At 37.4% G+C, this 24,306-nt stretch overlaps 1 non-coding gene across 1 annotated transcript; it reads left to right on the top strand.

Annotated features, from left to right (window-relative positions):
- The first annotated feature begins 5,337 nt into the window (after positions 1–5,337).
- Positions 5,338–5,444, top strand: LOC125614161. The gene has a single exon (XR_007344804.1). It is a non-coding gene; the product is annotated as a U6 spliceosomal RNA (small nuclear RNA).
- The last annotated feature ends 18,862 nt before the right edge of the window (positions 5,445–24,306 follow it).

Raw genomic sequence — 24,306 nt, forward strand, 5'->3', positions numbered from 1 at the left:
CTTCTGAGCCTAGAAGTAGACATCCCTGTTTGTCAGCATGTCTTGCAGGGCAATTTTCTTGCAGCACTGTAATTGTGGCTCCATCTCAAGACTCTAGAAGATATTCTGCCTATCTCCTGAATTGCTCAACTGTATCTGTTCCATGTGGCCTGTGACTTCCAGATTCAATTCCTGGGTCTAGCTATTGAGCTAGTGTTCAATGTTCTTCCAGTTCTTCTCAGGTATGATCTCATATTGGTCTCTCATATCACTCAGGATCTTGGTTATGACCATGCCAGGAGCAAAATTAACATCTGCACCCATCTGATCCCTCAAGATACTTAGTTCCTTCTCATGATTTCTTTTCAGATAGGCCAACTCATCCTTTCTGTGTTATAATTTCTCCTTGGGGTGGATTCTACCCAGAGTCAGCTTGTCCAGCATCATTCAAGGCCATTGAAGTTGGCTTCTGTGCTCAGATGCAGAGCTTGCTCCATGTCAAACTTGTTTTGGAAGTCAACTGCAGCCAAACACACATTGCTGATCTGCAGAATGATTCTGGAAATCTCAATGGTTGCACCAAGAATTTTGGCTCTTAGGTCCTCAGTGGTCGTAAAATAATGGCTGTGTTTGCCTGAGCACTTGCTTCTGGTACCTATCACCATCTTCACCTACAGCTTGCCATTGACTGAATCCATAATGCACACCATGTCCAGGAAGTAGACCAGTCAGTTGTTGAGGTTCTATATGGTAATGTTCTCACTGCCAGTCAGTAACTCATTAGACCAACCAGGGAACCAGCATAGCCACCATCATAAACCCCAGATGAGGACATGGACGTACAACAGCCACCTGAGCCCCAGTGGATGCTGAGTGTGTGAAGGGCACCTCTAGCCCAAAATTGCAGGAAGCAGATGTTCAGTCCCTTGAAAAACAAGGAGGCCTATAACTGGCAATAGTTGTAGGAAATCATGGCAAGATGGAGGACACAAGCAACAAATACTAGAGGAGCTGCAGTTGGCAAGAGGAGTCCATATACCAATTTTAACAACTTTACTGAAGTATATTTACATAACATAGAATTCATGCATTTCAAGCATACAATTCAATGATTTTTAGGAAATTATAGGGTTATGCAACAATCACCAAAATCTAAAACAATCTCACTTTCCCATAGCCATTTAGTCCCTAGTTCCACCCTCAGCCCTCAGCAATGACTGATCTGTTTTTGTCCTTATAGATTTACCTTTTTCTGGATATTCTATATAAATGTAATTATAGAATATTTGGGATTTTTGTGTCTGCCTATTTTCACGGGGCTATTTTTAAAAAGATTTATCTCTATTGTATGAAGTAGTAGTAGTCATTTTTATTCCATTATATATGTACTATATTTTGTTTATTCATCAATCAATGGACTTTAGATTGTTGTCAGTATTTAATTATTGGGTATAAAATTGCATTAAACATTAGCATATGTCTTTGAGTAGGCATATGTTTTCATTTTTGGGGGGTAGATACTTAGAAGGGAAACTGATGTGTTAATGCTAAATTGCTCCATCCAGAATTGTCTCAGGCAGTTGTGATACTGGCCTTCCTTGATTATTTCCCACCAAGATATATATTGTTTTAGATAAAGCCCCTGTAAATGGGTACCAGATTAAACCAGCCTCTACTGGCAGTAAGTTCCTGATTTTATGGCTAACCCCACCCTAATAGAACTGGCACTCAGAATGAGCTTGGGGGCAGGGAGGGGATGAAAGGAGCAGCTACAGAAGAAAATTCTATATATAAACTGTTACTATTCCTTCCTGAGGCCTGAAGTTCAACAGTTATTCAAGCATAAACATCTGCTTGGATTATCTGTTGGATGTCTTTGGTAGATTTCCAAACAATACTGAAATGACTGTTAATAATTTTGGCCAGTTTTATTATTGTGTTTGTGTAGAGCATTTGGAAATCTCCTTATTCCACTGTCTGTAAGTCTTGCCTACTCCCCAAATTAGTTTTCAATTAAAAAAATAAAAAATATTAAGGCATCTTCTTCAGGCACATACATATTTTCATATACATATATATTTTAGATTATTGAAATAGAGCCTTAGGGGTGGAAAAATGATTGCTTTTTCTTAATATAGCCCTAGGGAAAAAAGACTGCTATGTGAATATAGATAGGCTAGACAATATTATTCTATGGAAATGTAGTAAGCAGAAAATATTATAAAATATAATATTTGATTAACCTTCTGATTTAAAATATTACATTAATGTGCTTTCCTTCTTTCTCTCTAGTCTATCAACTCTGTTTCCTCAACTCAGGGAATCTGATGAGATTTTTCTGTGTTCCTCCTCCCTCAACCATGGCTTAGGAACTCTATAAGCAGTAAGCTGGGGCAAACATAAATAAGTTCACCTTATTTATGTTACCATTTCTTAACAATAACTATCCTTCATTTTACATTGTTTTATCAAAACAGCATTTTATATATCTTTTATTATAATTTTTCTTTATTATCAGTGGAAGAGTGATAGTCATCTTTTCATCACTGTAACAAAATACCCGAGATAATCAACTTTAAAAGTAGAAAGGTTTATGTTGGTTCATAGTTTTGGAGGCTTCAGCCCATTGTTTCTTGGCCCTGTTGGTTTTGAGGCTATGGCAAGGTAGGACATCATGGTGGGAGCATGTGGCATTCACTTCATGGAAGACAGGAAGCAAAGAGAGAAATAACTGGATTCCCACTATCCCCTTTGATGATATGCTCCTGATGATCCAAGGCCTCCTATTAGGCCCAACCTCTGAAAGATTCAACTACCTCTCAACGCCACTACTCTGTAGATCAAGCTTTTAATTTAACACATGGACCTTTGGGAGATACCCACGATCCAAACTACAGCTTAGAGTAAACCCAATACATTTCCCCCAACTTGTTTAGAAGTACAAGGCACAAAATATGGATTTTAATCCTAGATACTGTATCTTTCAGTACTAGGATTTTGATTTGCTTGTTTGTCAGCATTTCCATTTATTTGTTTCTTTATGTGGAAAGTTTCTATGCAATATTTTCATCATTTTGTAAAATTAATTTTTGTATCATTTAAAAAAGTTAAAAGTAGCTAATAATGGCTAATATATTTTAATCATAAAAGTGAGGAAATTTAAAACATTTTACCCAAATATGTTCTCAAGTTAGAAATTTAACATTAAAGCTTTTCATAAGAGAAAAGGAAAGAATGATATTAAGGAAATGTGTTAAATGTGTGTGTGTGTGAGAGAGAGAGAGAGAGAGAGAGAAGAAGAAGGAGGAGGAAGAGGAGGAGGGGGAGGAGGGGGAGAAACAGAAAAATTGAATTGAAGTAGAGAAAAATTACAATATTTCAGTAATATCTACTACCTCCATGACACAATGGTAAATACTTTGTTTCCTTTGCCCATTATTTCTTACTGAGAATTTTTAAAAAGGCATTCATTTCCAAACAGCTTTTGAAAAGCTATTCTTCTAATTGTTGAGAATATAGAAAAGGGAAACCTAATCTGGAGCTTGTATTATAGAATGTTGTTGAATTTGACCACAAATAAATAACTTACTTAATGGTTCAATGAAAAAAATGGTCAGAATATATCTGGCCAGTTCCTTCCCATTTCAAATTTGCCATTGGCAAATGATTTGATGAACACATATAACTCTATCAATCAATAAATATTTTTTAAAAATCACTGGACACAGTGGTGGACTATGGTGGTAGCTTGGGAGGCTAAGGCAGAAGGATTGTAAGTTCAAGGCCAACCTCAGCAATTTAGGGAGACCCTAAGCAACTTAATGAGACCTTATCTCAAAATAAGAAATAAAAAAATAGGCTGGTGGTGTGGCTTAGTGGTAAAAGCACACTTGGGTTCAATCCCTAGTACCAAAACCAACTAACCAAACAAATAAGTCTTTCCTGATAATTCTAATTTATATGAACATTTAAGAATGGCTGCTTTACAGATGCTGATCCATAGTGGGGTGGGGGAATAGGGAAAATTAAGGAACTTTGTTTTGTGTAGAGGGGAGTGAGGAGAGGGGTGGGGCTATAGGGATGGGAAAGACAGAATGAGACAGACAATATGACCCTATATACATGTGTGATTACACTACTGGAATGACTCTACACTATGTACATCTAAAGGAATGTGAATTTATGCTCCATTTGTGTACAATATGTCAAAATGCATTCTGCTGTAAAATAAATACATTAATTAATTAAAAAAATGAATCACTGCTGTAGCCAGTCATGGTGGCTCACCCCTGTAATCCCAGTGGCTTGGGAGGTTGAGGCAGGGGGAATGCAAGTTCAAAGCCAGCCTCAGCAACCCTGTCTCAAAATAAAAATAATCAAAAGGGCTTGAGATATTTCTCAGTGGTTAAGCATCTCTGGCCTCAATCTCTGATACCAAAAAACAAAACAAAACAACAACAACAAAAACCCTGCTCTAATCCATGACCTTGCCTGTTCATGTTGCAAAGACTCTCCTTTTGTATACTCTTGTTACATATGTTTAGTTATTGCATTTCATCAATATACACTCTGTGGGCATAAGCCAGTGGTAACCAATTTATGTATAATGCATCGAATTAAACATTAGATAAATTAAGAACAGCTCCTGGATCACAAGGAGGTTATAGGGAATATAAAACAACCAAAAATATAATAACATTATTAGAAGAGTATAATTGAAGTGTTATGTTGATTTAAAGTGAGTGAAAGGCTTTTCTGGAAGCTCAGGCTTTTGCCAAGATTAAAGAAGAGACAGATTTTACTTAGGTAAATATGTAGAGAAGCAAGGCATTCCAAATATGTGGATAACATAAGCAATAGAAATATACTTTAATCTCCTCCTTGAAGTTATTTATAATCTTGATGAGTTCAAATAATGTTCTCCTCTGAATTCTACTAGACCATTATATTTTCATTTGGTACATATGTCAGTATAGATTCTGTCTCTCAGACTAGACTTGGTAGTTAACACTTTATCTCTTTACTTTTTTTTGAAACTTTGTTAGAAATGCATTGATTCTAGTTCAATAGCTGATACCAATATAAATGGATCCTTTTGTTTCAGAATTTAATAAATCAACAATTACTTTCTAGAGTGAGGTAAAAAAATAATGTATAAATACCAACTGTCAATTATTGATTTTGTACTTCACTAACCCCACATTATGTGTTAAAAATGAACAAGGCCATACCTGGAGGAGGAATAGGGTAGAGAAAATGGCACAAAATTAATCTGACAGATGACAAAGCATTCAAACCAATCAGATTATCCTGACTTTCTTGAGTGTCTAATATGTAAATTAAAGTATACTAGGTGTTGTGCTCACTTCGGCAGCACATATGCTAAAATTGGAATGATACAGAGAAGATTAGTATGGCCCCTGCGCAAGGATGACATGCAAATTCATGAAGCATTCCATATTTTTCTATCCTTCTCCTTGGTCTATACCCAAAGGACTTAAAAGCAGCATACTACAGGGACACAGCCACATCAATGTTTATAGAAGCACAATTCACAATAGCTAAACTGTGGAGGCAATCTAGATGCCCTTCAGCAGATGAATGGATAAAGAAGATGTGATATATAGATACACAATGGAATACTTTTCAGCATTAAAAGAGAATAAAATTATGGCATTTGCAGATAAATGGATGGAGTTGCAGAATATAATGCTAACTGAAGTTAGCCAATCCCAGAAAAGCAAATGCCGAGTGTTTTCTCTGATATAAAGATGGTGTTTCATAAATGGGGATGGGGGGAGCATGGGAGGATTAGATGAACTCTAGGTAGAGCAAAGAGGAGGGAGGTGAAGGGTGGGCCATGAGGGTAGGAAAGACGGTGGAATCAGATGGACATCATTACCCTAAGTACATGTATGAAAACACGTATGGTGTGAATCTACTTTGTGTTCAACCAGAGACATGAAAAATTGTGCTCTCTTTGTGTAATATGAATTGAATTGCATTCTGCTGTTATATATAACTAATTAGAATAAATAAAATTAAAAAATATAAAAATAGAAAAAGAGGTATACTAGGTGCCAAATTTTTTAAAAATAGGGTTTACTGGTTCCCACCCTCAAAAGGTTTATAAATGAATTTGAATTAAAATCTTTCTTCCTATAAGTATAGCATAACAAAATGCACATAGAAACTAAAGGAAAACTCTCAAATAGCAGTTTTTAAACAACTTTTATGAAGAATAATGCAACGTACTTAAATTCAATTGCCTGGAAAGATGAAAATAACTGTATTTTATATATATTAAAAGCTAACAACTGGTAAGGTAGAAGAAGAAACTGAGGCATACAAAGATCAAGTAGCTTGCCCAAGGCCACACCACTGGAATCAGTGGGATTTAAAACAATGTCTAACCAGATTCCAGGACTTTCTGTATGTCATGATACCTCCTTATAATGAAATGAACATGAGTTTTAATTTATACCAATGGTGGTGTAACACTTAATGTTTTTTACAAGGTTTAGAATGCTTTTCCTATTTCTATTCATAAATTCTCCACCTACACACATAACATATGCGTGTGTGCGCGTGCATGTGCACACACACACACACACACACACACACCATCCTTTCTGTGATTGCTATGGTTTGGACATGAGGTGACCTCCAAAAGTTCCTGTGTTAATTCAGGAATGTACAGAGGTGAAATGACTGTATTATGAGACCTGTAACCTAATCAGTGGATTAATCCATTTGATGGATTAATAATTTGAATGAGCTAACTGGGTGATAACTATAGGCAGGTGGGGCTTGGCTGGAGGATATAGGTCACTGTGGGCATGCCTTAGGGGTTTTTATTTTGTCCCTGGTGACTGACTCTCTCTCTGCTTCCCAGCTGCTATGGTTTGAGCAACTGTCCTCTGCCATGCCCCTCCATCAAGATGCTCTGTCTCACCTCAGGCTCAGAGAAATAGAGTTGGCCAACCATGGATCCAACCACCATGAGCCCAAAATAAACTTTTCTGCTCAAATATTTTATCAGGTATTTTGGTCACAGCAAAGAAAAGCTGACTAACAGTGATGATGTTTAATTAATTATGTACATGCTTTCAAATTGCTAATTGTGGATTAGCTCGCTATGCTCGAAGGGGGTCTTTATTCATGACAAGAAGATTCTGGGCTGCACTACAGAGCTCCCACATACCATTTAAAAATACTTAACTACTGTTCACTTGCAAATCTCTCATTATAAGTCACACACATAGACACATACACATGCACACACACACACACACACACACAATCAGTTTGTCAGTTAATTGCCTGTGGCAAAAGTTAATGTCCTAATAAACTAGATATTAACTGATGTAATGAGTGGTATCATATAGGTTATCACTATTATAAACCGTACTTAACAGTTTAGAAAATCAATAACATATTAAACAAAGGTTAGTGCTTCTGGAAGAGTTTCTTGGCAAACAATTGTTTTCTGACAGATTGTGACTGATTTCCCTGCTTCTTGGAAGGCAGATCATGTTCTGCTGCCTTAGTAACTATTATAAGAGTTTGTATATATGGAAAAAAATCACACATGCATGTGTGTATGTGCACACACAAACATTCACACATATACGACACACACAAACACATACACACACACATACACCAATGAGCCATGGAATGATATTTCAAATTCCATCAATGGGGCTGCTCATTTGTAGATCTATAGATTGTGGAGAAGGCAGGAAGAGGGAAGGTGGCTAAAATCTATGCCTGATGTTTTCCTTTGCTTTCTCCACACACAAACCCTTTTATTGACTTAGAATAAATAAATGAAAAGCAGGGAGTAGAATGACATATTTGGGAGTTTTCTTTAAATGTGAGTTTGCTGTCCCTAGCAGTCAGGAATCATGTTAATCTTGAGCTCATTTATTTAACGTTACTATTTATAAACATTGTCTTGAAGCTGCCTGATAGAGGAATGCAGATTCACAGAAGAGGCAGTGGCAACAATTCCCATGCAAGACTCTCTGTGTGCTATTCATGTCTATTCACCTACCTGAGTTCAGGAGACTCAAGTTAGTTGGAAAATAACTGTGAAATATTTGAGAGGACAATAATAGAAAAAGAAAGAATCATTCTTGAAAGAAAGTGTTCGTAGCCTATATTTAAGAGGGTTATTTTAATTAGAATTCCCCACCTCATACCCCAAGTCCCTTCATTAAGCTTATCTCTGTAGGTCTTTATGTATAAAGCCTTATTTTATGTTTACTTTTCCCAGTTCACTATTACTGTGTGTTCCACAGTAAAAGAGTTATTCACATGAATGCATAACTTAATAATGCACCACAGGGACGAAGTTATGGTAAATTCTTTGTAAAAGGATAAAAGAGATAAAATAAAATGTAGAATTAATAACACTTGGGAGACAAAAAATATCTATGTTCTTCTTCTGAGTTTATAATTAAATCGTAAGAGAAATTACAAACATTCCTACCCCTAAAGATGTGTAGAACAAAGGAATTGGATGATATCTCACTTTGGTTCTTTGTTTATTCCTGTGGTGCTGGGGAATGCAACCCAAGCCCTCTTGCATGCTAGACAATTATCATCCATTGAGCTAAGCACTTTCATATTTCATTTGATCCTCACATGACCCTTGCAAGTAGGTGTCTTTGTTCCCATTTCACTGCTGGAGAACTAAGGCTTGAAGAGAACAAGTAGTGTGCCATAGACAGTCTGCAAAAACTTGGTTGGTCCTCTATATTCTAATGACTGTACTATACTCTTTAGACCAAAATATTATTAATGGGCAAAACTCTCTTGTTATCAAAGCTATTCCAATAGGATCCTGAGTTTATAGTACTTGAGACATAGGCAAAGTATATGGACATACTGAGGTGTTGAAATACCAGTTGATTAACAGCTACTTTCCTGAGTTTCCAGATCTCCTCTTTGTCATTGCCCCACACATACTCTTTAACCACCATGTGATCCATTCAGGAAGTTAAAATGTTTGACGCAGCCTAGAACACTCTCCAGTATTAGGGCCTATGTCCATTCTGCTGTAACACAGCACTGTAATACTGGCTGTGAAGTGCTTTAACTAATACCTGTGATATTACTATCATAGCCACCCCTTTCCTTTTACCTGTAGCCCTCAGACGCATTGATTTCTATCCTAAAATAGTTTTCAAAGCTCCTGGTTGGGGATGAATATTTAGAATTGAGTTTAATTTGACTGATTTTTCAAAATCTGCTTCTCAAGCGCTTGGCATTAAGCTTATCTCTGTAGGTCTTTATGTATAAAGCCTTATTTTATGTTTACTTTTCCCAGATCACTATTACTGTGTGTCCTACAGTTTCCAGATCTCCTCTTTGTCATTGCCCCACACATACTCTTTAACCACCAGAGGATAACCATGTTCTTTCTTACTCTCCTTATGGAGACATGGTTTCCAATTATCCTCCTTCTCTCTGATTTCCTGACTGGAAAATGTCTTCAGCTTTGCTGGCTCTTTCTGGCTTTATCTTCAGTACCTACCTGACATTTCTTCCTCTTCTGGCTACCATGTTTCTAGACCTAATCCTTTTGAGGCTTTTGTTTATTTTGTGCCCTGACCCAAGACCTCCTTTTATTTTCAGCAGAACTTCCTCCCTCTCTGTTGCACTTGACTGGTTTGAAGTCCTTAATTTCTATTTTGCCCAAGGCTATAGACTAATGGGGACTTTACTAATATTAATTATATTTTTATTTCTACCTTAAAAACAGCAAAGGTATTTCCTTCTTTACTGCTCATTTATTAATCCAGTCATTATAACACTTCATCATACCTTACCTTTGACTTATTCCTCTTGCTTATTTTCTGTTACCATAAAAAATATAGTGCTCTACTAGAGTTGGATTTTTTCTATTTTACTGATGTGTTTCAAGTACTTGAAACAAAGTCTCTCATAAGTAGGACTCTGAAAAATATTTATGGATTGATTATTTGAATAGATGATTTGATCCAGAAACTAATACATTTCTGTCTTTAATAATTGAGTTACAAAATTATTTCCTAATACTTTTAAAATGGTATGAATTAAGAAAAAATAGATCATTTTTACCAGAAGAGTGGTACAGAATTGGTTTGTTTAACAGGCTGGATAAATTATGTGAGCGGAGTCAGAAAGGATGAGAGGCCATAGTAGCTATTGTCCTAATTACCCAGCCAGCAAGCCTCATGGAATTGGCCTGTAAATAACATACTCATCACCCTCACAGACCTCTCTGCACAGATGGTTTCATTTTAATTTGAGCTCCTATACTCCTTTCTAGGGGGTTTATGTGGATGTTTTTGGCATGTTTGCTAAAATGTGAAGCTTATTTGCCTTCAGAAAGATTTTAACCACATAGGCAATGGCAGGTAGAGTTCAAGTTCACCCTGTCCACTGCCATGTCAGAGGATAATCATGAGGCAGATAGTTTTATGGAAACTATTTTATTTTGGATTTCTAGAGTTGAATTTGAATTAATTTATATCCTTGTATTGATCTTAAACTATGACAGAAAATTTCAAAATAGGCTTAATTAAAACACAGAAGTACTTCACCAGACAAACTCATGAATACCAATAACAAACATTTATCATGATCATTTCAGATATAAAGGGACATTGGTTCAACATTGTGAAAATCCGTATTTATAAACTCTCTCTTTTTAGGATATTGTATCCATCATGCACACCCATTCTTCAGGAAACAACTTTTCCCTTAACGGACAAGTTTTGTAACCTAAACTCAACATCCAGGCCACAGAGAGGTAGACAAAAGATGTCATCTGACTGAAAAGTCATTAATCGTGGGCAGTGCTATAGCTATGTGGTCTGATAGGAGAGTTATGCCACTCAATTTTCTTTCTCAATAATTTGACCATGTAAGAAAAAATTAACTCATCAGAACCGAAGGCAAAAATTGAAGAGGTGCAGCAATTTTAACACTTACTGAGTGTTTTAACACTTACTGAGTGTTTACCATATACCTGACACTATCTAACACATTATCAGGCTATCTTTTAAATCCCTGCGGAAGTGCTATGGCCTATACCCTGTTCCTAATTTACAGATGCAAGGAAGGTAAATTACTTAACTAAGTAATAACTACGGAGCCAAGATTCATGCCTAGGTTTATGTGATTTCAGAGCTTCCCTCTTGATCACTATAAGACTTAATATGGAAGAGAAAGAGTTGGGCAGAGGTTGTGTTCAGATAGCTTGTGAAAAAATACTTTCCAGAAGAAAAAGGGAGAGTGAGACTCTGATCCCAAGAATAGATTTGGGTTAGTGTGGTCTTTTGCTGTTAGGTCCCATTTCAAACCACCTGTAACCTTGTGCAGCACTTGAGGAATTCTCTGTTGTTTGTCAATGAAAGAAGCATTTAAAAGGTTAGATGTATTAATTAGAACCACAAAATATATTTTGGATAGAGGAAAGCACAATCAACATGTGTGTGTGACAAATGTCATGCTTTTTCTTCTTGCTTCTGTGCTCAGTTGCCTGCTTGCCTACCTTATGGAGCCAGGAGGTCTGATGTATATTTTTCTGGTTTGGGTGTTGCTCTGTTGGGTGGCCCTTGACAATGAGGAAGACAGTAGCTCCAATAAAGTGCCTAGAACCCAAAACTAGCTTTCCTTCTACCTTATGTCAGAAAAAAGTTCCTTCAGTACTTCATTCTAATAATTCAAGAACCTCCCAGAAACAAATAGCCCTAGAAGTGGTCTAGAGGACACACACACACACACACAACACACACACAACACACACACATCACATAAAGATGCTTACATTCCCTGATGTAGCAAGGGAAAGAAATCACATATGCATGCACATGTGCCATGAACTTGTGTTGGGAGGCCTTGGTCATAGGAGTCATGCAACTGAGGATGTATGTTTCTTCACATTACATTACCCAGGCACCTCTCCTTTCCAGTAAACACTATTGGACCCCACTGAGGTACCCAGGAATGTCTTGACAGAATTCCTAGCACCCATGAACTAAGAGTCTGATTTACCCATGGAGTAAGATTATCATCTTCTACATTAGAGGTAACCCTAGAAATTTCTCTTCTTCATCTTTGGATCCTTTCAGTTTGCACTTGCCTTCATTTTGCTCTTTGGACAAGTCTAGGTCACATTTTAAACTCATCTTCTGGAGTGCCTGAATACCCTATCCCTTCAAAAATTGTAAATGAAGAAATATTTTATAAAGGGAAGACCAGAATGACCTAGTCAATGGTTGAATTGATTCTTTCCATTTTACAAGGTCCCAATAACCTTACATCGATTAAATGGCAGTGCACCTAGTTTTCAGAATGTGTTATGATAAATTAGATATCTAAATGTCAGGTGAAACCAGGGCTTTCTAAGATTTCCTCAGATGCTCAGGGCTTGTGTGTACATCTGGGACGTGTATACAGACAGGTAAGCTTTTATTAAAAAAAGGCAAAATTGCTATGTTGTCCTTTGTTACATAGATTATGAATGAAATAATCAACACAGCCTCATCATCCTGTCCATCCAAGGGCATTATTTAAATTAAATTAATGAATAATTAGGGGACTTCAAGCTACAGTTCAACTTTAAAATATATAAATAAAACTTGTTCTGGAAATTCAAACAGCAGCAGAGTTGTATATACAATGAGAATATATTGTTTTTGTTTTATTTGTTCAAGTTGGGTTTACTGAAGGATAATTTACATGTAGTTGAATCATCATTTTTATGTACACATTTTGCTGAGTTTCGACAAATGTATATATCATATACCCACCACCATAACCATAACAAAGAACATTTCTTGAAAGTTCATCCATGACCCTTTATAATCAATCCCTCTTCCCAGTCCCAAACCTCTGCAAAGTACTGATCAATTTATTCTTCCTATAGTTTTTGCCTTTTCCAGGACAGTATCTTATAATAAAATCATACAGTTTGTTAACCTTTTGTGCTTGTCATCCTTCACTGAACCTGAGACATCTGAAAGTCTTTCATATTGTTGTAGTTTTATCCATTTTATTGGTAAGTACTATTCCATGTTTCAAACTTAGTTTATTCATTCACCAGTTGAAAGATGTTTGGGTTATTTTCACTTTTGCCTCTTATGAATAAAGCTGCTATGAACATTTTTGTATAAGTCTTTGTGTGAACATGTTTTCATTTCTTTGGGGGGAAATACCTGGAAATGAGTATTTCTTTCACACATAAAATAAAATGTGAAAGCTATAATTATATGTTTGAATGGACCCATAATATTCACTATATAAATTTTTTTCAGATGAAACAAATTTATTCATTAGCTAAGAGTCAGATTGTTACGTGAATTCACTTGAAGAAGACTAGTATGTTTTTAAGGTTTGATACTTGGATCTTTTCTGAAAACTACCAGAAAAATAATTGAGCAATTTTAATGGCATCTAAGCTTTTGGATTTAACATTTAACTTTTTTTGGTATGTTTTAGATAAGATATAATACTTGTTACTTATATCAGTAGCTTGATCCTCATTCAAGGATTTTGAATTTCAATTTTGAATTCCATGATTTTGAAAACCAATGCATGGTAAGACATTTGAACAAGCAAATAGGTAATTTTAGAATGTCTCTCCATCTTACAATTATTCTTCTTAACCTGGCATTTAACCCATCCATCAGTCTACAGGCCAGAGTGAGTTCCTGTCAATCCTCTTAGTGGTTCCTGACTTCATCTCTCTTTCTGTAGCAATTGGTCCAAGGTGGACTTCTGGACTATCTTAGGCCAATCAAATGTTCTTCAAAAGAAATCTGGAGTCAAACTGAGTTAAGCTTATTTGTGCCTGTATATCTGAGTCATAAGTGCTCAGGAACTATAATAGATGTTTTTACTCCATTTAACTGAGAAACACTGCTCATTTGCAAGGTGGAATGATGTACTGAGGACCTGAGAAGTGAGATGGATTCTCCCAATGACTTTCTCAGTACTGTTTCCAGTCTATAGTTTCTGAAGCCCGGAATATAACCTTCTGGTCTGTGAAAAAAAAAAAAAAAAAAAAAAAAAAAAACAAAGAATAACATTTGTGTTTAACTGATCTTGATATGATTTCTGTCATTTTCCATCAAAGAGTTTCTAACTGCTAAAACTAGGAGACTTTCACTCCTCTCCTACTGACTATTTGAGGGGTTGGGTAAGATGCTCAAAATCTCTGGGTTCAGGTATTTTCTGGGATTGGTGGATAAAAACACAGGATTTGGAATTAATCAAAACTGACTTCAGATGCTGATTCTACTGTTTTTCATTTCTATGAGTTAGGAAAAGTTGTTTTACTCCATTGAGCTTTGTTTTTCTCCACTGTAAAAAAAAGATAATGATACCCTAGTATTCCTCTGATAATTTTATTTAAAAATATTTATTAAACAATTAAGATGGGGCTGGGGATACAGCTCAGTTGGTAGAGTACTTGCCACCTGTGCACAAGGCCCTGGGTTTGATCCCCAGCATCAAACACACACACAAAAAAAGATAATTCTTATTTTATAGTAAGGATTTGTTAAAATGTGATCTTTGTCATTACTTATATGATTTTTCTTCCCCTCATTTTGCCTTCCTTCTTTTTCTTCCTTCCATTCATATTTCATTTTTCTATGTGCTAAATTTTGTGTTGGGAATATTTCATTTTGATGAATGTTAGAGATATATACCCCATAAAGAACCAGAGTTCTCATTAGGAAGATAGACTCACATAGAGGACAATAACAGGCATGTGTAGAGGAGGGCATTCATTTGTAAGGCAGGCTGAGGAGAGATGTAACCAGGATCCAAACAGTCCTTTTATAGCTTCATCTCCAATAAAAAATTAGATATGGCATACAGGGGTGTATGAGGTAGTCATTTAAAAGCGAGCAAGGTAAACTCTTTATGAAGCCCTTTTAGAAATTTGGTAATTTCGACTGAGGTCCCTTAGATCAGACACATTATCACAGTGTGACGCTCCTGGGAAGAATTAGTCAGGGTGGTGGGCTGCTGAGACCCCTGACCTCATCCTTACAAAAATGACAAAAGGTTACCATATGGTTGTCAGACAAATGGCCAAATGGTCTCAGATAGGCTTCCTCCAACAGCCTGTAAAATTCACTTGATCTTTTCTGCTTCAAAGGCAAATATTTTCTTAGATTGTAACCTAAGGTCTGTATTCCAATGTACTGCCCATTGCTCAACTCAAGAAAACTCTAATGTAGCATTTGGACTTAAAAGCAACACAAGTTAAATGAAGAATGGCTCCTCTAAAGGTTCAGCTCCAAACTCAACTGTTCCACTCCCTTAGTCAAGCAGTGTTGCATTCTGGTTGTTTTAAATAAAAGTGTGCCATTTCTGTTGTTCCTCCTGAAGTCAGAAGTACCCTCACATGCCTATCTGCTGACTTTAGAACATGCTGACATTGCTGAAGATTTACTTATATGAAAACAAACATTTGTCTACAGGAGTCAGGGGAGCAGCTGAGCATATCTGGTGCCCATCTCACACTGCAGGCAATAGATGGGCCTACTGAGTTCACACTATAACTATAGAACTATTGAGTTCACTCAAACAAATCTGCCCAAGGAGATCTCCCTGCATGCACAATGACCCTGGGGTGTCTCTGTGGACAGTGGTGGGTACTTGAGGGAAAGAACTTTGTCTTCATGAAAGAAATCTGCTGCTTCTGCAGCTGCTCACTGCTCAGGGGAGACACAGTGGGGAATCCCTCTGGAGGATGATGAGTTGGCTGCTTCATGAAACTCTAAAGGGAAAATTTAATTTCAGTGAACTGGGGGCTTCATTCTTCACTGTTCAGACTATTTCTCTAGATTGTTCTAGTGTCCTCAGCTGGGATGGAAAAATGGATGCCTGGCTGCTAATGACTGTAAGAGTTGTCATAGTTTGAGGAATCCTGGCATTTTGGTGCTGGAAGTCGCTGTTCCCTGTGAAGTTGAGTTTCAAAGTATTCACTGGCTGCTTTTATACTATAGCTCTGGGAAACATCTCATGTTTTCCTTCTCGGTTAGAGCTGACTCTACCAGTTCTGAATCAAGTACTTCCTCTGAAAAAAATATGATTCAGTAAATCCTCATTTTTATAGCAGCTGTTTCATTGGAGGGTTCTGGAAAATTGGTTGGAAATGATATAATCCAGCCAACACTGAACAACTCACTGAAGGTTTTGGTTATGTCCTGAGAACTCAACAGACAGAAAGACTGTGTTTCTACATGCCAGACAGAATCCTTTCAGAGTCCATTGAGACCAGCTCATCCTTAGTTTGTTAAATAAAGAAAAATTGACTACCAAAGACCACAGTCAGGATGTCTAAGCCAAGATGAAAAGAGACATCAAAGCCAAAATTCTGATGCCAGTTTAAGAGTTTATTTATTCTCTCTTCACTGCACACCTTCATTTGAGCCAATGAAGAAAGTTCAAAAATAGAAATGACAGGTTAAAATATTGGCATCTTTTCCATGTTCCTCTTGTGTTAAGATAGACATCAGATTTAGAAGGCAAGGACTCTCATCTTTAAGGGTTCTCATTAACAACGCAGTAAATCGATCACTCTCTACAAAGCATTGCAATATGCCTTATCTCACTTGATCTTCACAGGTATTTTACAAGCAATAAATTTTATGGCACTTTAATTTTATTTGGTGGGTTCAGTTCCAGAGCGGTTCACAAAGAAGGTGGAAGTTGAGTTGACCTTTGTGGAGGAAGCTGGAGCTCTGCATGAATACTTCTCTGTGAGAAGACTGCATCTCTCTCCATCCTGCAGATGTAGCTACTGCCGCTGCCCCAGGGCCTCTTCCCTACTGGCTCAACAACAAGGCAGAGGTTTGGAGGCCATTCCCTACCCTGGGGGCCCAGATGCTTAAATTCTACCCCTTGTTTTGAGGAACCAGTCAATGTCTGGCTGATTTCACAGGTTGCAAGATGAGGATCCTGGTTGACAAGATGATCCCTTGGGTGGCTTACATCAGCCTAGGGCTATTTACAGAGATACAGACAGGGTTGGGGAGGCCATGGGGGCTGTTGAGGCACCCAGGGACCTGCAACAACATAAACCTTCACCATGTGTGAAAGAAGGGGGAACATGTTTTGACTCTGATTAAGTGCAGGGGCCTTGCAGGACGGTGGCTGGCAGGAACTTAGCTGCGAAAGGATATAGCCACCCCCAGATTGCCCAAGCTGGGAGGAGGTGAGAGGCATACATTACACAACCTCCTCTCCTCTGGTCCTCGGAGCTCCTGTCGGCTTCTCCCATTGGCCAACCACAGCAGAAGCCAGAAGGTGGAGGAGCTGGTGATGCTCACTCACTGTGGGGCTCAGCCTTTCTGGGAAGAGGGAAGAGAAGAGAAGGGCTCTCAGGGGATCTGGGTGGAAGGAACACGGACCCTCCACTCACCCACCCACTCAGGAGATGTGGTTGTTCCTTTTGCAAAGCAACAGGTTCTGGCTGCCATTTGTTTGTTTGCTATTTTATTCATTTAAATACCCACCACCACTACCACCACCACTGTCACAGTCTGCTGATGGAGTGGCCAATTTCACATTGCTCTTTATCCCATGGCTACTTGATCTTTAAAAATCCTGGTTTAGGAACTAGGGTCATATTTTTTTGAAGATAATAAAATCATATCAGTAACATAGCTTCCTAGTCCTCCTAAAATAGTTGATATTATAAAAATTTTAATTTGGGTAACATGTTTAGGGTTGATGAACTTATATGGAAAAACATTTAGAACTTTACAACTAGCATTATTTTATTTGGCATTGTAAATGAAAGCATGAAGAATGGAAGTCACTGATCTTATTGTTTATAAGAATCATTATATTTTTATTTATTGGGATATGTGTGTGTGTGTGTGTGTGTTCCTGTCTCCTAATGGCTCCTTTTGCTTCTGAAGTGTAGACAACACATATTCAAATGCTTTTGAAGCAAAATACCATGTTATACAATCTTATAGATTTTATTGGTTTATGTTGGATTTAATGGAGCTGCTTCAGCAGTGTGATGGAGGATTTTCTGTACCTACCTGTGGGAGCACGTGCTCTGATTTTTCACTTTGTTACCAGCCAATAATCTGTCAACATGCCCAGATCTCCAAAGTTCCAAGCTGAATGCAGAAGGGTACGGTTAGTCTGAATTGCTACATCAGATATAATTTTAGGCCTTATATTAAACTTGTGAGTAAATATCTAGTGAAGAAAGAATATTATTTATCAACTCCAGGTTTTAGGATCTGTGCTCTTCATTTAATTATTTTCTGCAATACAAATTTGTGTTATAACACTGTAACAACACATTTCATCAGGCTTTGAAATGCAGTGTATCTTTAAGTCTGTATTTTTAAAACCTAACAAATAATACTCAGAGGGTCCTCTGTGAAAGCCTTCTCAAGGACCTGCCTGGTACCATAGGACAAGTGGTCAGTCCTACATGTAGTTGGAGATGAGGACACAACTGATATTTAGATTCTCATACTGTGATGAGTCATGCCGTGATGAGCAGCACAGCTGCTAAATGGAAAGGCCAGGAATCACACAAGTGTGCAGTCCATAAAAGTGAGGCAGTACAGCAAGGCCCCTGTGAAGTGATGGAAAGCAAAGGGCAGACCATGAAGCCGCTGTGAAGAGAGGGTTAGGAAGCTCTGTCTGGGCTCTGTGACCTATTTCTCACTCCCCACAGCAGATTGTGTCCACCTGATTCCAGGGCTCTGGCAAGAGGAATATGGTGGAGGACAGGGTATCTGTATCCATGAGGAACAGGGGCAAATAGGTGGAGACTTTACACTGAGGTCATCATGATCACCGTGCAGAGGGCTACTGAGATCTTACTCAACCCCACCCTGCTCAGGCAGTAAGCAGTGGCCTGGGAGGTATCAGGGTGGTTCCAGGACAGATGTCCTTGTTTCCACAAACATTCCACATAAGCTACACCCAGCCTAGCCTTCTCCATAGTAACCTCAATCTCCTGTACAAAGTTCTATGTTATTACTTCCCTTAAGGAAGAGTATTTGAAGGTCCTGATGAACTTGTGAAGATGTGAACCCATAGCATGTCACAGATCAGCGTCCATTCAGATCTGGTTCACAGATAGTTTTATTGATCCAGTAACTACCAATATATTTGGAAAGAAGGGGACACAAGACAGGGACACTGGAGTTGCAATGGGAAGCTGGACATTTTGCTCTGTGCAGTAGCCAGGACAATAAGGGTGCTTGACTTTCAATGGTTGGGTGGGATGTAGCCATAAGGGACAGAGAGGAGCTGTGAGGGGATGTCTCCCTAAAACCTCCTTTTGGCCCAGATCTTCTATAGGGATGGAGTTTTCAGTCTAAAAATGGTGTCTCTCAGAGGTAGAGCCAAGGAAAGACAGAGGAGCCACACCAAACCTCACCTCTGAGCCAGTCACCTGGTGGGTTTCTTGGCCCTTTGTTTTCAAATTTCCTTTGATTCTGCTCTACTGGTATCCTTTTGTGATGAGAGTCTTCATTTTCTTCTTAGATGATATTTATTCATGTGAAGTCATGTGAGGGTCCCTCAAACTCATCTCTTTTAGTGTCTCAGTCTGTGGCTTGTGTAATGGCCAAGTGGGGTCCCTGAAAGGTCTTGTGCCTCCCCTTGGGTTCCACTGTGAGGAAACATTCTGAAGCAAGTGAAGTGTGAGAAAATTGTCCTTACATTTTTTTTTTATAAAATTCATTTATGGTGTATTCTAAAGGAAAAGAATGGCCTTTGAATTTCATGTCTATAATTAGATGGAATCTTTTGAGGTTAAGATTTGCCATATAACCATTTTTGGTTCTGTTATGGTAGAACAAAAATATATTGTAATGTAAATGTGGTATTTAAAATAAGTTATTCTCTATTTAAATCAACACAGTAAGAATGAGATAATTCTTCCCCTGAAGTTGCTAAGTATAGGCATTCTGCTCAGCACACTGCCGTTATGGCTTTATGAAATGCAAAGTTTTAGAATTAGCTAAATTGCTATTGGTTGGTGTTATAAACATATGATCTTTTTATTCATAACTATGATTTAAAATGTACCTGATCTTAAATGCACTTTATATTTCTATTTAGGCATATATATATATATATATATATATATATATTTCTTAAAACTATCTATTTATAAATCAAAAGCTAACAATTTCTAAATTTTGTTCTGGATTTACAGACTCCTAGCTCTTCATTAGCTTCTTGATTTATAAACAATGGATCAACAGTTCCAGTTGATAGATGTAAAATCTTCCTGTGGATTTGCTCACTCTAACCAAGAGCTCTGTTGTAAATTATTGTCAAGTTTACAAATGTTCCCATTAGTTAGTGCTTTGGCTGTCTTATTTGAAAACACCTCCTCTCTTTACTATTAAATTCTGATTTATCATTTTAATATATGGCACATTCTGATAATTTGTTACTACCAAGTGCTGATTTATTAGGTCACTGCAATAAATTTTTAACATAAATTTTAAAGGCTTTGAATTAGGTACACGAGGCTTTTGAAAGCTTTATGACTTAAAAACAATTCTTAGAAGCAAGAAGTAAATTTTACATCTGATACCCTAGAAAACAAAACAGAGTGCTAGTCATAGAATGTAAGACTTTGCTTTCTATAATGTCGCCCTACCCCCTGCATTAAGACTTTACTTTTCACAAGTGTGTACAATTGCTGACTGGACCTAAGCAGATTTCCAAGGGAGGGAAGTACTAGTGTTTGACCTGGACAGATTAACATGATTACTGTATACCAAACCTCTTGTTGAATTTTGGGGGTCTGCATGGTTTTATCTTGGTTCTCTCTTCCATCTGTGCTGTTCATCTGTTGGGGACACACTGGTACATATTTGGATTTGAATCCCTGCTTGGGGAGCTCCAAGCACTGGTTGAGCAGCCTGTTAATTACTTGTCTGTTGAAGCTATTTATTGTTTCCCTGGCTAAGGGCTGTGGGATTTATGTTTATTAGTTTTATGCTCTTGCTTACTGGTGACTGAACTACTGCCCACTGTCAGAGAGAATTGCTCCTGCAGAGGATTACAGCAAAGCCCGAAGGCACTAAGGATTAGCATTTTAAAATAATACTATTCTTTAAAGTGTTGTGCATAATAAAGGAAGTGGAAGATTTTCCTCTTTATTATATCAAATTTAGCAGATCTGTGTAGTTCACTTTGTTCCTCAGATTCACACGGCTCAGCTTTCTGTCTTTTGCCCTCTCAGGGTGGTATATATTGTCCCATGGTGACATTTACTGCAAAAGTTTTATCTTAGTGAATTTCCAAGAGCTAAGAGCCACCTATAGTGAGCAATTAAAGGCATATAGATTCTTTTGGATGAACTACCAAACAGTACAGAGAAATTATTACCCTGTTCTCCCTACATAGCCATGAGATTTATAGGAATCTAAGAGATTTGGAGCAAGAAAAAATGGTGTGTGGATAATTTACTATGTAGCAGTTGGGATTGACTATAAGGCATCTTTTTCATGAAGTATTTTTTAACAATGCAATTTTTTAGAACAAAGTATTCTGTATGATTTTCAAAAGACCTTCTTTGGAGCTAGCCCTGAGCCAGGCATTAGGATTGGAATTGTGCACATAGAAGAACTAAGACAATGTTCTAGAATATTAATATGTAGTTTCAGTCTTCAAACGCAAGTCAAAATAGAAAGGAAAAATTCAGATCTATAGTCATAAACAAAAGCTGCAAGATTTTTACTGGAGGACCCTGAGGTTTAGCTAGATTTCCCTACTGACTAGTGTAAGACTGGAAAAACGCCACACCACACGACACAGATCACCAAAGAGGTTTCCACTTTATTACAAAAGGCTGTGTGTTTATATAGGTCTAAGGAGAAGTAGCAGGGCTGAGGTAGATAACAGGTCGCCCGTTTATTGGCAAGCTCTTCCATATGTCAGTTCTGGAGCCCAAGAAGTTAATTCTAATTGGGGCTAAGGCTTCCCACCAGCAGGGTTTGAACATTGGCGCCGGCGGGAATGTTTCGTGCCAGTGAAAGAAACAAAGAGGAGAAAGAGGGTCGTTAGGCGACATGCTGGCGTTTTTCTCTGGGGTGCTGCTGCCGTTATATGTTTATCCAACAAGTAGGTTTATGTGCTACTGTAAGTAACATCAATTTTTCGGAGCTTTTGTTCCTCTACCTTAAATATGGCACTTAATTAATAAACATTTGCTGAGTACCTGTTATTTACCAGGCACTGTGGAAACTATGGGGGAATAATTGAACAATTAAACTGTAAGGGTAAAAGAAATTGAAGTTAAAGTGTAAAAGTTAAAGGGTAAAAGAACGGGCATTGTAAAGTTTCTAAGCTACAAGGTCTGAGTTAAAATGTAAAGGATTAGGTATTGTTAGGTTTCTATGCTACCTGCAAAACCTGAAATCCCTGTAGCTGTTAGGACAATACTGGAACTGCCCAGTAAATATTCCCACTGACTCCCTGGTTGTCTAATAACTTGGGACTCTGTGCAACTTGTCACGTAGTCATTTAGGCCCTAAAACCAATCAGTTTGAATGTGTACTCTCCTTAGGAATGACCTATCACTCCAGCCTGACCTGTTCCCGCCAATGAATGAACTAATCATGTTTAGGAATTGTAGTTTGATTTTCCCGCGGTGTATGATGATTTGTTAAAGGAGACTCTGATGTATGTAAAATCCCCGCCCTCCCCCAAAAAAGTGTACTTAAGCAGTGCTCAGCCCCTGCTCGGGGCTCTGGGCTGTTCTCCCTTCTTGAGTGGGCATGGAGCCCTAGCATGCTAGATCAATAAATCCCCTTCTGCCAATTGCATGAGTGGTCACTTGGTGGTCTCTTTCTCCGATGCTCCGCCGGACCCTTACAAAACCATACTCCAATTTCACAGAATTACAATTCAGAAGAGAAGGTAAAAATTTTTAACAATAACTAATGTCACATATATGTATGAAAAGACTTAACAAATACTATAGAAGAGGAGAAAAAATACCTTATGATCACTTTCAGTCCCTTAGTACTATTAATTTTGTGGCAGGCATTTTAAATATCCATAAGTGAAGAACATTATGCACTTAATATTATTTGTTTCATATACTTTTCACACACACAAAATGATCTTTAGTGTTCATTAATCTCCCTCCTGCTGTCAAAATACTTTTGCAGAATCATGTTATTAAATGAGGTTATTACATAGAATTAGTATTTCAAATACAGAAGAGAGGAACAAATAAAATTAAATCAAAGAAGAAAGTACAATGAAAAGGAAAAAGTTATCTAGGAAGAATTAAAGTTGACAAATGTATTTGTATCCAAGAAGAATGGTAGTGATGTACACTACTAGTATGAAATACTAAACTTGATCAGGATGGACAAGAACACTGCTAACATTTTTAACTTTTTGTAACAGAATTTTAGATGCATAATAGGACCATAAAATAAGGTCCTTAAAGAGAAGCAACTAGCAAAAAAGTATTGACCTGTTGAACAGGTCCTGGCATTGGAGATTATGTATGTAAGTGACATCCATGGGATTCACAGACTTCTCCTGTACCTGTGCTTCTTCCTCCTCCACCAAAAGGTTTGAGATTGCCTTGTCTTCCTGATATTTCCTGGCATGATATTCACCAGTGGCTTGGGGATGTAGTTGTAATGGGTTTACTCCTTAAGTTTGGGTATGTTCCAAATGTGCTCACTGCTTTGCCATGACCACCATGGATTTAACTTAATCATACTGTTTGAGAACATAACTCAGATCCTATAACAGTCACCAAAGCAAATTTATGAACCAAATGTTTTCCCAGTGACAGCTTAATTGAGGAAAAAACAAGTCCTTTCTTCACCTTGAAAATAGGAAGTATCTAAGTAAAAAAAGGAAGAAAATGGACTTATACCTAACGTTTTCCTTTTGGAGTAGTCTTTAATTAAGACCACAATTACATAGGATCATTTAAAGTACTAATTTCCTTCATATCCACTGTTATCATTTTGCCTTTTTTCTGCATTCAATGCATTTATTAGACATGAGAGCTTTGAATATAATCATGCAAATATAACTGTGAAAACATAATTACCACAATGATTAGAAAAAACAATTCAGCAAGAGGATGCCCTCTTTTTTTAAAAAGGGAAACAATTGTAGTTAATAAAGCTGCCAAACAGATATGAGAAATTCACTGTTTTGTTTTTTTGTTTTTTTTTTTTTGCAAATCTAAAAAGAGAATGGGCATTTTTAATTATTCATTACACTGATACTCAGGAAAAAATAAATTAAGGGCATCTTATTTTATGAGATTTAATTCAA

Source organism: Marmota marmota, unplaced genomic scaffold (assembly GCF_001458135.2).
Source record: "Marmota marmota marmota unplaced genomic scaffold, marMar, whole genome shotgun sequence".
NCBI lineage: Eukaryota > Metazoa > Chordata > Mammalia > Rodentia > Sciuridae > Marmota > Marmota marmota.